This window comes from Marmota flaviventris, chromosome 3, assembly GCF_047511675.1.
Source record: "Marmota flaviventris isolate mMarFla1 chromosome 3, mMarFla1.hap1, whole genome shotgun sequence".
In the NCBI taxonomy this organism is placed as follows: domain Eukaryota; kingdom Metazoa; phylum Chordata; class Mammalia; order Rodentia; family Sciuridae; genus Marmota; species Marmota flaviventris.
In genome coordinates, this window is record NC_092500.1 from 167,771,119 (window position 1) to 167,784,336 (window position 13,218).

Below are 13,218 nucleotides of genomic sequence, written 5' to 3' on the forward strand. Positions count from 1 at the left end.
GTTTCCTTTGAAGGAGAGGAACTTGGTACCAGAAGAGGTACAGTGAATTGCTTCACACAGGGAGTGCTTTCCTTTTGGGGAACATGCACCACTTTGGCAAAGCAGTGAAACCAGTAGGCCCTTAGAATGATATTTCTAAATGCATCAAGTGAAGTACAGATGATTCAAAGAGAGACCCATTGTATTGAAATAAAGTTGTCAAGTTCCTTTTCAAATTTTTAGATATTATGTGTGCTTTTTATTATTAATGCATTAAATAGTGAGATCCAGATAATAGCTACTATAATTTTGAATCAGTGATGAGCTCATATGATTCCAAGATATCTGCAGTCACCGTGATATGATATGAAAGTACCGGTAGTTTCTGTTGGTGGCAGTGTCACAGGCACTCCTAGATCAACTGTGGCTTCCTGCTTGCGGTCAGAGGTGAGGTAAATGCTGAGTGTCAGAAAGCAGGAGTGTAACTTTCATTCCCAGTCAAATCCTTGGACCCTCTGAATTTGAGCTCAGATGATGTTAGTCACCTTTTCGTTGCTGGGACTGGAATACTTGACTAGAACTACTTAGAGGAGAAAAATTTGTTTTGGTTGCACAGGGTCAGAGTTTCAGTCTGTGGCGGGCTAGCTCCATGGCTCTTAGCCCACGCTGAGACAGAATGTCATGGCGGAAGGTGTGGCAGAGGAGGCTCCTGAGCTCATGGCATTTGGGGTGGGGGGAGAGAAGAAAGGAGAGGAGGAGGGAGGAGCCCAGGGGCAAAATGTATAATCCCCAAGGCACACCCCATGCCTCTACAGTTACCTCTACAGTTACCTCGCAGTGATCCATTCAAACTACTAACCCATCAAATGGATCAATCCACAGGTGAAGTTGCAACTCTCAATCATTTAACAACTTTGCCTTGTGCAGTAACACTGGAGCTTTTGGGGGCATACCTCCCATCCAACCCAGATTAGGAATCTTTGGCTGATGATCACAAGGCTAATTAGTTACAGAATCACGTGATCAGCAGTGACAGTAGTGACACTTGTCCTTCACCTCTCTACCTGTGACACGGTGCTAGACATTACATAGTTGTATTCACCTGAGGAAGTCCCTGCCCTCATATGCTCATGTTCTGAGAACACTGAGGCTAAGGAAAAAGGACGGGAAAATTAATATTCACTAAGAACTTACTTTGTGAGGTACTGATCCAAACTTTTCTGAACAAGTTGTTTTTGAATAGTTTATTTCATTATGGTCCAGGGCCACGAAGGGGTCTTGGAGATATTTTCAGAGGGTTCATGTGATGAAAAGTTGTTGCATTATACTGCTGAGATGTCATTAGCTTGTTGTCATTCTCTGTTAAGTGAACGTGGACTTTCCCAGTGGTGCTGTGACGTGCACAGTGGCACCAGCTGGACCCAGAGGTGGGTAGGAGGAGCTGGCCGTCCTCTGAGAAGCCAGATGCTGAAGTGATACACAGACATGCAAAACAATGCCACGCTTCCAAGTGTTTTTGTTTGGAAAAATAATTTCATTTATGAAAGGCCTGTGTGGTTGCTGATGTGTATGGGATCATGGTGATTTTAAATTAGTATGTTTTAAAAGCGTCAATTTGGATTCCATAGGGAAACTAGCGATAGGTATAACCCACACGGACGAAAGCTCTTTGGGGGTCCTCAGAGACTTGAAGGGCATACAGGGCCTGTGAGACCCACGTTTGAGCACTGCAGCCTCACATGTTGTTTCATGAAGTCATCCTGGTAGTGCTGGGACATGCTGCTGTCCCCTTTTCCAGATGGGAAAACAAGGTCCCCAGAAGATGAATTTCTCACCCATAACCATGTAATCTCCTGCCGCAGTCAGGCTGCAGCAAAATAACTGGGGGGGGGGGGAGTGACGAATAACTTGTGTACGTTGATACAGCAGGAGTAGGAGCCGTTTATTGCAGGACAGGAGCAGTATTTATACATTCCACACAGCTTATCTAATTAGCATAAACTAGATAACAGCAGTCAACCAATCAGGAATCTCCACACTTAATGGCTCACTTTTGTTACTTCTCAAACCACTCCCTCTGGCATTTTGCCAGGCACCATCCAGACTTGTTTACGAACTCTAACATTCCCCTGGCAAAATGCCAGGTGTTATTTTGACTTCTTTACAGACTCTAACATTTCCCCCTTTTGTTTAATTTAAATAACAACCATAGTGGTTTTTACAGAAACACCATAAATAACCTGCTACAAACAGAAAGGGAGGATACAAAATGCCACAATACCAAGCCAATTGATGGCTCCATGCAAGAAGCCCTTGGAAAAATTATACCAGCAATGACACCATTTGCAAAGATACCGAGTTACAATTTGTTGTAGATTACAGTTTGTTGTCTCAGTCCAGGTAAAACAGTGTCTCAATAGATTAACTAACAGTCCAGGTAAGTTCTGCAGGCAGCTAGCTTAAATCACAGTCCAGGTAAATTCTGCAGGCAACTAGCTTGATCCGAAGTCTCGTCCGTTTCTCAGCGGAAGTCTCGTCTGGTTTTCAGCAACACTGGAAATTCTTCCACCTTGCTCTTCACCGGCACTGGGACAAAGGCAGGAACTCTGGATGGCTAAAGAAAATCCTGTAGCATTTCAGCAGGCACTAAGAAAATAACCTTCTGAATGATTTAATACATTATCTCAAGGTTTTTTACATTTGAAATAAGCATTAATAGTGCTCATTACTCATCAGCTTCCAGGTGTGGGAGAACCATTGTAGCTGTTATTGGCATTGAAAATGACCAAACATCAGGGACACCAGTAGCGTCTTCTGCTGGCTGTAGTGCCTGGGCAGCCCCAGATGGCCCTGGGGAGTGTCCCGGACTCAAACTGCCACCGGGCACAGGGAGCAAGAGCCTGCGAGACTGTGCCTCCAGGTCAGGTCTAGATTTGGGCTCGCGGCAGTGGAAGAGCCAGCTCCCCGGCCAGGAGGCAGGGAAGGGCCAGTCGCCGCCGCCGCCTCTTGGAAAATCCTTGCTGCGCTGTGACCGGCTTGCACACTCGGCAGCCGCCTCTCCGCTTCACGCACCCTCCGGTAACGAAAAGTATTTAGTAATAGCCTTTTGCTGCAACTTTTTTCCTGATAATCCTTCTTCTTCTGAACTTTCTTTTTCTTTCTGACTAGAGTTCCTGGGCTCTTATCAACACATGCCCTAACTATTCTTGGTTCCACTGGGGTGCCTTCTTCCCTTAGAAATTTACTTCTCACCCCTTCCATATTTTCATCACAAAGACAATACAACATTTCAAGACAAAACAAGACACAAACATACTGTATCAATCTTCTCCATTTTCTTGAAATGACCATTTTTCCTCTCGCCCTATCTGCCTAGGGACGAGCAGATTTGCTCCCGTCCTATCTATGGACGGGCAGCTTTTTTCGTCACTTACCCCCGAGTGTCCCGGGGCTCCCCGTAACGGGCCACCATCTGTGGCAGTCCGGCTGCAGCAAAATAACCTGGGGGGTGACGAATAACTTGTGTACGTTGATACAGCAGGAGTGGGAGCCGTTTATTGCAGGACAGGAGCAGTATTTATACATTCCACACAGCTTATCTAATTAGCATAAACTAGATACAGCAGTCAACCAATCAGGAATCTCCACACTTAATGGCTCGCTTTTGTTACTTCTCAAACCACTCCCTCTGGCATTTTGCCAGGCACCATCCAGACTTGTTTACGAACTCTAACATTCCCCTGGCAAAATGCCAGGTGTTATTTTGACTTCTTTACAGACTCTAACAATCTCCTAAACCAAAGTCGGCTCCATGTTGTGTTCCCAAGCTCCAGCTGTTCATCTGCCATCTGATCCTTCCCGTGTCCAGGTGCCATTGTGGAGTACCTCCTTGGCAAGGGCCATACCCACTTGCCATCTGCAATATTTTCTTCTCTTTTCCACTGGAGCAGTTATTGAAAAAGAAGACCTTGCGTCGTTCCTGTCACTCACCATCGAAAGGAGCAACCGTGCACATAAAGGCAACAAAAAGAACAGAGTGTGGGATTCTGGCTGGACACCGTCACCTGTCAAGGCCAGAACCATCCTGCTTGTCTTCACCGGGGAGCGGGGAGGCTGGTGGACAGCTGAGCCTTCTCTTTGTTAGCCTATGAGTTCTCCTTATTTGTGGTGGTGATGTCCTAGGAGGTCACAGCAGATACCGAGTGAGGACACTAGGCCCTCCTCGTCCTTGGTTTTGCTCTTCACAGTCCTAGTTACCCGTGATCGACAGTAGTCTGAAAGAATTAAACGGCAAATCCCAGGAGGAGCCGTTCATAAGTTTTATTTATGTATTTGATGCTAGGGCTTGACCCAGAGCCTTGAGCATGCTCGGCCTAGACTTTACCACCAAGCTACAACCCAGCCCACGGTTCGTAAGTTTTAAATTGTGTGCTGTTCCGAGTAGCGTGATGAAATCTCTCCCCTCTTAGCTCTGTCATGCCAGGCCATGAGGCCTCCCCTTGTCCAGTATCCATGCTTTATATGCTACCCACCTGTTCGTCTCTTTAGTAGCCTTCTCACTTTTCAGATTGACTGCCACAGTATGACAGGGCTTTTGTTCAGGGAACCTTTATTTTACTTAATAATGGCTCCGCAGTGCCAGGGCAGTGGCATCAGGAATTTTATTACAGTATATTGTTATGGATGTTCTATTTTATTATTACTTTTTGTGCTTAATATCTCACCATGCCTGATTTTTAAATTTTGTCATAGGATATACATACGTACAGGAAAGAACAGGGTGTACGCAGGGTTCAGTACATTCCTCAGTTCCATGAAGACTGGGGAGCATTCCCCCCAGGGAGGAGGAGAACTCCTGTCTTGAGCCCTCGGTTCTCATGGAAGCGTGCGGTTAGGTCCTGTGTGCCTCTGGTCACCGTGTTTGTATCAGCTGACCAACACATCACCTTATTTAATGTGTTTCTTTTAAAGATACTTTATATAGAGTTGATTTGCCAAAACTGAACTCACAGCCAGCAGGGCTGTAACTCGTATCTGAAGAAAGCGTATCCAACGTACGCGTTTTATCCACCCATGCCTTCCTGTGCTCTAGAAGGTTAACCTTTCAGCTCTACGCTCCAGGGCTGTTCTCCAAAGATCACAAGAAAAGCACCACTGCCATAGATAGACCTTGAAAAGGACGTTGAGCTGAAACAGGAAGGCTGGGAACCTGTCCATTATTTATTGTTCTGCCCTGGTCTGCCACAGGTTGGTGAAGGCATCAGGAGTATTGACTTTGGGGTTACAAATAAACTTTGGTGAGTAGACAAATTCATAAATACGGAGTCTTCAAATAATGAGGATCCACTGTAGTTAGATACGAAGACCATCAGCTGGGCACAGTGGTGCACGCCTGTCCTCCCAGCAACTTGGGAGGTCAGGTGGATGCTTGAGCCCAGGGTTCAAGACCAGCCTGGGCAACAGAGCCAGATGCTGCTTCACGGGGTGTGTGTGCATGTGGGGAGAATTGAAAGTGGAAATCACTTTCTCTGTGTGTGTGTGGGGGGGGGGGGGGGCGCTGCGCGTCTTCATGTTTGTGTCTTAGACAGATTTGATGCAGTTTGTCTTTTCCTTCTTGAAGTGCTTTCTCTAGCTTTCTGACCCCACCTCCATGGTTTCCTCCCTGGTCCCCACCTCCCTGCCCTCCTGCCTCGTCAGATGTCCTAACGTGGACCACCCAGGCTGGATTGATTCTGCATCGCCTTTATCCACCTGCTGCCGAGCAACCTCACCCTCTGACTTGGACTTTGGGATTCTGTCCCCTCCAGAGTCTTCCAGTCCTGGTGTCCCCTCCAGAGTTTTCCAGTCCTGGTGTCCCATCCAGCTGAGCAAGCACCTCTCCTGGCTCTCAGAGGAGCAGCCCCTGCTTTCCACGTGCAGGACAGGAGTCTGACCCTCCCTGACTCTGACTCCAGACCTGCACCTTCCCCAGTTCCTCTATGTCCGTCCAGTAGCTCCCGCCACCAACTGGGACTCGCCCCACGTTCCATCTGTCATCCAGGTCATCTGTCCTGCCTCTGAAATGTGTCCCCAAAGCCCCACTCCACACTGTCTCTGTTTACTGCGTCTCCTGCCCAGAGCCGCTGCCTGGCCTCTTGGCCATCTCCTTTGCTCTCCTCTGTCAGTCACTCTGCAGACAGTGGCCAGGGGAGCCTGTCACAGGTGAGACCCGGAGTTGACGCCTCCCTGGCTGGGCTCCTGTGTATTTCCCTGGCAGCTAGGACATCCGCCTCCCTTTCCCTCCCTCCATTCCAGCCACACGGGCTTAACGTCCGCTGCTGGGCTTGCTCAGGGCCGGGGCACCTGCCCCTCCCTCTGTGGAATGCACACACCTTACTGCGTCCATCTCTCTTCGATTACCCAGGTCTTCCTTCAAATAACCTGTCCTTGGAGAGACTCTTCTCTGAGGCCCCGGCTCGTTGGCACCTCCCCGCAGGTTGGCACCTGGGTGTCCCGCCCTCTCCCTCTCTGCTGGTGTTGACTGTCTGTCTCTCCCACTGGAAGGTAAAGCTGTGAGGTCAGAACTCTTTTTGGTCAGCACGCCCAGCTCCAAGAATAGCCCCTGGCTCCCGGTTGGCCCAGTGGGCATGTGCTGGGTGCATCAGAGAAGCCTCAGCACCTTGTCCACATCAGCCCCGTCTTGCCCACCAGTGGAGGGTCTTGACCGCTCTTTGGAGAAGACGGCCCTGTGTGTGCTTCCTGGGAGAGAGGAGAAGGGCATTAGGAAAAGGGACATTGGAACAGGAGAGCAAGTGGGTTTCATAAACCACGCAAGCAAAAGTGTGTGTGAGTGAGGGGCGGAGAGGACCTGAAATGGTGAAGGTTGCATTTATTATTAGGTGGGAAGAAGCAGCGGGCCTGATACAGCCCTCTCCACTCATGGGGAGTTGTGGAGGACGAGGCATTCCAGAAGGGCTATTGAGCACCTGCTGCGGAAGGCGTGGCCTAAGGAAGAAGCAGCACATGGAGATTCATTCACCTCCTGTTACCAAAAAGGACTTACGTAGGATGCTTTTTTTTTCCTTCGGTACTAGGGATTGAGCCCAGGGGCACTTAGATGCTCAGCCATATTCCCAGCCCTTTTTTATATTTTTATTTTGAGACAGGGACTCACTAAGTTGCTTAGGGCCTCGCTAAGTTACTGAGGCTGGCCTTGAACTTGCGATCCTCTTGCCTCAGCCTCCCAAGCCTCTGGGATTATAGGCGTGTGCCACCACCGTGCCCGGCCACTTGTGATGCTTTATAACAAGAACACAGGTACTGCACACCGGGTAATTAAGGGGCAAAGGTAAGATCCTGTGGAACACAGAGCGGAAGAAATGTGATTCAGAGCCCCTCCGAGGTGCTGCTGAGCAGAAGTCGTCATGCTAGAAAGTTAGTTTGCCAAAATTTTTGTGGTGGTCAAATTTTTCATGCTACTTGTTAATTGGCTCAATCCCTAGTACCAAAAAGTTGATTTTCTGTTTCCCCTCATCTAAATTTTTAAGGGTTTGAAGGTAAGAAATCAGATCTCACCGTAATGAGTTTTTCCATAAAGCTGAATGCTTCCCAACTTGGCCTGTTCCCAGCTATATTCTATATAGCGACATAAGTGTTGCCTCATGCATGGAGATGATTTTTAGTCCTTTCAAAAGATTAAAAAAAGGACTCATCCAGGACTTTGAGATGAGTTGTAATGGACTTGACCCAGATCACTGGGGTCCCAGAATGTGCCTGAGGTCACACAGTTTGTTCTTTACTCATTATTTTGAAAAAAGGGAAAAATAGTTTTCTCCTCCATCTAAAAGGTGAGCATCCCCCATGACAGGTCTGGATGCCCAAGGGCATGATTCTTTAGGGATCCTGTGACCTTGACTGACCTTGGCATTCTTGGGGTTTCTCTTGTTAAGCTTTAAGAAATGCTTTTTTGAGAGATCCTTTTCAGGCAGATGTGGGTGAGCGAGGGGAAGCGGCCGATGAGCGTGTGGATGGTATTTTTCCAGGCGATGCTGGGGCCGTGTCCTCGGGGAGCCTGGGCTGGCAGTCGGGGCTCCCTCCAACAATGGTCTGAATTGCTGGCAGCTCCTTTCCGAGCTGGAGACAAAAGTGGGCTTTGTGTGTCACCAAGCTCCGCGCCATCACATAGCCTGTTGTCCATCATCCCCCTGCCCCGACGGCTCCATCTTCTCTCACGTCCACACCCATCCTAGCTGGACCCCCGCCTCCCTCCCTGAGGAGCCTGGTGTTGAGAACAGTGGAGGGAAGGAGGGGGCAGCCGAGACTAACTCCCTTTTGAGAACATCTCTTTGCTGACTCAGCCAAGGTGACTAAGGACACATCCTGGGCCCAGCCGCACCTGTGGACCTGGGGCAAGGTGTGTTCTGCCCTGTACCTGGACTTTGTGAGCTGGAACCGCGGGGCTCTCTTGCCCTGGGCTTTCCTGCCGGAGATGAGCTTTAAGGCTAAGACATCCGACTGTAATAAAACCCCCACAGTTTGGCCCTTTTATGTAGAGCACCGTAAAATCTTCAGAGCCTGCAGACACCAGCTCTTGGCTGACACCCTCATTTTATAGAGGGGAAAAAAAAAGGCCCCAGAGGCATAAAGTGACTGATCCAGAATCCCTCTGCTGGTAGCAGGTTTTTGTTTTGACTTGTTTGTCTGGTAGCTGCCTTGGGAGAGAGGAAGTTTCTTTTTCAAATCTGCATCTCAAGAGGGAAAAAGTGGCCCGGTCTTCTCTCCCCGCACCCCATCCTCTCTCTCTCCTCCCCAGGTGAAGGTTGGTTATGAATGGGATCCGGCTGTTAAAGCAGCTTCCTCTTTTTGAGGGTTCTGGGAAGGAAGGGCATCTCAGGAGGTTTGAGCCTGTAAAGTGGGGGACACCTGTGGTCCATGCTTTGGCCACTGACTTCTGATGTGGTCAGGCCTTCCTGCTGTGGACCCAAGACTTCGGGGTCCACGGCACAGTGGTAGTGACCTGACACCAGTCACAACATTTAATAAGTAATGTGACATTCTCACCACCTCCAGGCTTGTGTACAGGGCCGAGGGAAGCGTGTACTGATGATCGAGGAGGATAATAATGACCTGGGAGTCCAAGAGCATGAATATTTTTTTAGATCTGAATCTTGAATGAACCGATGATGCCATTTGGATCAGGCACCTCATTCTCCCATGATTCGGCTTCTCCTGGTCCAGTCTTTGGGATGGGAACAGGCAGCTGTGTCCACGACAGGGAGCTGAGGCCCCTTCTCATGCAGAGACACCACTCTTCTCCTGGAGCAGACTTCTCCTGTTTACCTGATATCAGAGGCACTCCTTCTGGGCTTTGGGCTTCTTCAGAACAGGAACCAGTAGCAGGTTGTCCTTGCTCTTTACTGTGGTTCGCCGAGAAGGCCTGTCTGTCACAGAATGACAGTCTGATATGTTTTAGAGTCTTGTTCTCCATCTGGCCGGACTCTGAGAACTTCTGTGAACTTTGATGGTGTTACCTGTTTTTTTCTAAATCAACGATGTTGGCAACATACTCACACGTTTGTTGTCTCAAGAAAAAAAAGATCCTGAGGTTAAAAAATATTGGGAAGTTAGTATAGTGTTGTATCTGGTAATACTGCTGTCTCTGGAATCATGATGGTTTGAAAAATCCAATTGTAATAGTAATGGTTAAAATTGAAAATGCATATAGCATTTGACTTAGAAATTATTTAGTTTATCCCATCTATGTATTCATGTAAGGAAAAATGATACGGATAAACTTCATTATATTATTCATTATAGCAATTGCTCAATTTGGAGTGGTCTTAGTAATTTATGGTCTAAGGGTCAGGCGAAGCGTCGGAGAAAGAGACCACCAAGTGACCACTCATGCAATTGGCAGAAGGGGATTTATTGAACCAGCATGCTGGGGCTCCGTGCCCACTCAAGAAGGGGAAACAGCCCAGAGCCCCGAGCAGGGGCTGAGCACTGCTTAAGTACACTTTTTTTGGGAGGGCGGGGGTTTTACATACATCACAGTCTCCTTTAACAAATCATTATACACCGTGGGAAAATCAAACAACAACTCCTAAACATGATTAGTTCATTCATTGGCGGGAACAGGTCAGGCTGGAGTGATAGGTCATTTCTAAACGGGGTACACATTCAAACTGATTGGTTTTAGGGCCTAAAGGACTACGTGACCAGTTACACAGAGTCCCCAGTTATTGGACAACCAGGGAGTCAGTGGGAATATTTACTGGGCAATTCCTGTATTGTCCTAATAGCTACAGGGATTTCAGGTTTTGCAGGTAGCATAGAAACCTAACAATACCTCATCCTTTACATTTTAACTCAGACCTTGCAGCTTAGAAACTTTACAACACCCGGTCTTTTACTCTTTAACTTTTACGCTTTAACTTCAATTTCTTTTACCCTTACAATGGCATATACCTACAATGGAGTACCATATAGCCACAAAAAGGAATCAAACTCAGTGATGTGCCGTGTTGGATAATAAAGGAGATCGCGTGCTTGCGTGGTCACACAGGAAGACTGGTGGGTCTCCTGCACCCAGAGGCAGGCAGAAGGCGGCTGACACCGGGATGAGCTGCATTAGTGCACTGTGTTCACGCCTGTGCAGGGCGGACCAGCCCGAGCTCTCAGAAGTCTCAGAAGGGGTGGTGGTTTCCCCTGATGTAGAGGCGTGGATGTTCTGGTGAGCAGGACTTCAAGGCATTTGTATTACTGGTGGTGTTCACTCTGTTCCTTGGTCTGGGTACTGGTGAGGTGGGTGTATTCCGAATGTTTGTGGAAATTTAGTGAGAAGTACTTAGATGGTGTATGTACTTTTCTGTGTGTCTATTAAACCTAAACAGAAGGTTTAGGACCAGGTATTCTACATAACGCGTTGCTGTGGACGGTTTCCAGGCTATATTGGAGTAAAACAGCAATATACCAAAAGTATATTGCCACAGTCTGGCTGGGCACAAATCACCGAGCCGCCACGAAGCACTTGTAGGTTCAAAACAGCAACTCTTTATTGCCGAACTCCACCAGCACTCCACACAGGCTCCCTGGGAACACTCTCACCCTCCACCACCCTCACCCTCCACGGGGTCCACTCGCAGCACTCCCCCTCGGAACAGTAAAGGTCAAAATATACAATTGAATGCACAGCTTAACATAACCATCATCATCTCAATGGCTCGCTAGCATCACCTCTCAACCACTCCCTTCTGGCAATATGCCGTGCCGTGTGTCATCCGGACTCAGCTGTGGCCCTCAACAGTATATATAGTTTTGATTCATTAAAAAAGTGTTTTTGCCCAGCAGCTGAGGAGCCTGAGGCCAGGAGGATCTCGAGTTCAAAGCCAGCCTCAAGCAACTTAGCAAGGCCCTAAACAACTTAGTGAGACCCTGTCTCTCAATAAAAATATAAAAAGGCTGGGGATGTGGCTCAGTGGTTAAATGCCCCTGGGCTCAATCCTTGGTACCAAAAAAAAAAAAAAAAGTGTTTTTGTGGTGCCCACTATGTGTCAGCCACTGTTTTAGGCACTGGATTTAACAGCCAGAAGTGTACCTCTGTATCTGTGAATGCTGAAAGCACACACAAGGAGAGTCCGTTGATTGTTTCTTGGAAGGGAGTTGGTGATCTGGGGTCAGAAGTAGAAAGGAGAGTTTTTATGGAATTTTGTGCAATGCGAGTGCATTAACCAATTCAAACAAATAAATTTAGCTTAACAATCCTATTATTATTAATGTGATCTGTGACCGGAGGAAGCGTCCGTTGCCACCCCTGCCGTAGAGACCCAGCAACTGAAACGTCACACAGGCTGTCCTGGCCGGGTTGGGCACACACAGGTCTTCTGTGCCATCTTCCGGCTCTGATTCCTGTACACACTGGCAAAAAAGTAGCTTGACAAGTGTTCCCGGAATCCTTGGTGGTCATTTATAATCTAAGACACTTTGTCTTCTTCCAGTCAATTAATTACTTACGACACACTTAGTCTCTCTGTTTATAATTTAAAAAAATACAGGAATTTGCCTCAGGTAAGGGAAGATGGAGTGTTCACGTTTACATTAGTCTTGCGATTTTAAAGCCTGCAGAATCCCATCTCATTCATTTTGGTTTTACTGTGTCGGTTGGTGTCAGGATCTAAGTTCTGTTTCACGGTAGAGAAACCGTTCGACCCAGCGTGTGACTTCTCTCCTCTTTAAAGACGACCCAGTATGGTGGGTGGGAGGGTTGTATTTTGAGAGGCAGTGGGTGTTCAACACTTGCTCTAGTATTCTGTAAGAGGAAGTATTTCAATAACAAAACGGAGCATTCCTATAAAAGCATCTCTTAGTCTAGCGGTGTCACTAGTAGACACTGTCTGGGTCCTGTGGACGAGTGTTGGACATCACAACCGTGGCCACGACCCTTGGCTCTGCAGGCATAGCACCTTGCAGCCAAGTCAGGCTGAGGTCAGCATTGCCACGGTGGATGCAGGAACCACCTGCTGCCCAGTGAAGCTTGAAGAGAAGCTGCCTGTGGCTAGCATTTTTGAAATTTTTTATGACTCTTTGACTTTGTGAGGTCATAGGAGGCTCTGCGCCAAGGGAGAAGGTAGGATGAGATTAGCGCACTTCCTGGTGCTGCGGGCAGCTGGCCATCGCTATCTGGAGTTTGCTAGGCAGCAGCTGTCTGACGGTCCCCTCCCCGGCAATCGGTGCCCTTGTTTGCGGAGCAGGGCTGATTACTAAGCAGTTAATATTGCTCGTCTCTGAACCTGTCCTCAAAGGTCCAGCCTAGATCCTGACATATTTCTCATTTTAAAGCCTCCAGGCCAGATATGGCCCATCTTGCAAGAATCTTCCAGGAAAATGTTTGAAAATCCAAGGGGTCTCTGGGCAGTGTGACTCTTGCTCACTGTCCCGTGCTTTTTAGTACTCACTGACTCAGGGCAGGCTGGGATGAAGAATGAATGAATGAGTAACTGGATGAACTCCCAGTGACTAACAGGGATGATTGAGTCACACCATCCTGGGTGTGAGTCCCCCCTCCTCTGGCCAACCTGCTTAGTGCTCTGAGGCAGTCCCCATCTGCTGAGTACCTCCTGTGTTCCAGTGGGAGGGTTGGGTAGGAGAAATAACGTAGAAAACACTCAGGAAGAGTAGGCAGGGCTACATAGTGGCTGGCTTCCTTCTCTTGGGCTTGGGAAGGTTCCAGGAAATAAGTCTCCAGCCTCATGAACTCACAAA

General features: G+C 48.0%; 1 protein-coding gene and 1 long non-coding RNA gene across 4 annotated transcripts in view; one reads left to right on the forward strand and one right to left on the reverse strand.

Moving 5' to 3' along the window:
* Dock5 (dedicator of cytokinesis 5) overlaps positions 1–13,218 on the forward strand; it is a 189,478-nt gene that overhangs the window by 4,001 nt on the left and 172,259 nt on the right. The window lies entirely within an intron of this gene.
* LOC139705054 (uncharacterized) lies at positions 1,901–3,760 on the reverse strand. Its single transcript, XR_011706945.1, has 2 exons — positions 3,414–3,760; positions 1,901–2,593 (listed from the first exon to the last, which is right to left on the reverse strand). It is a non-coding gene; the product is annotated as an uncharacterized lncRNA (long non-coding RNA).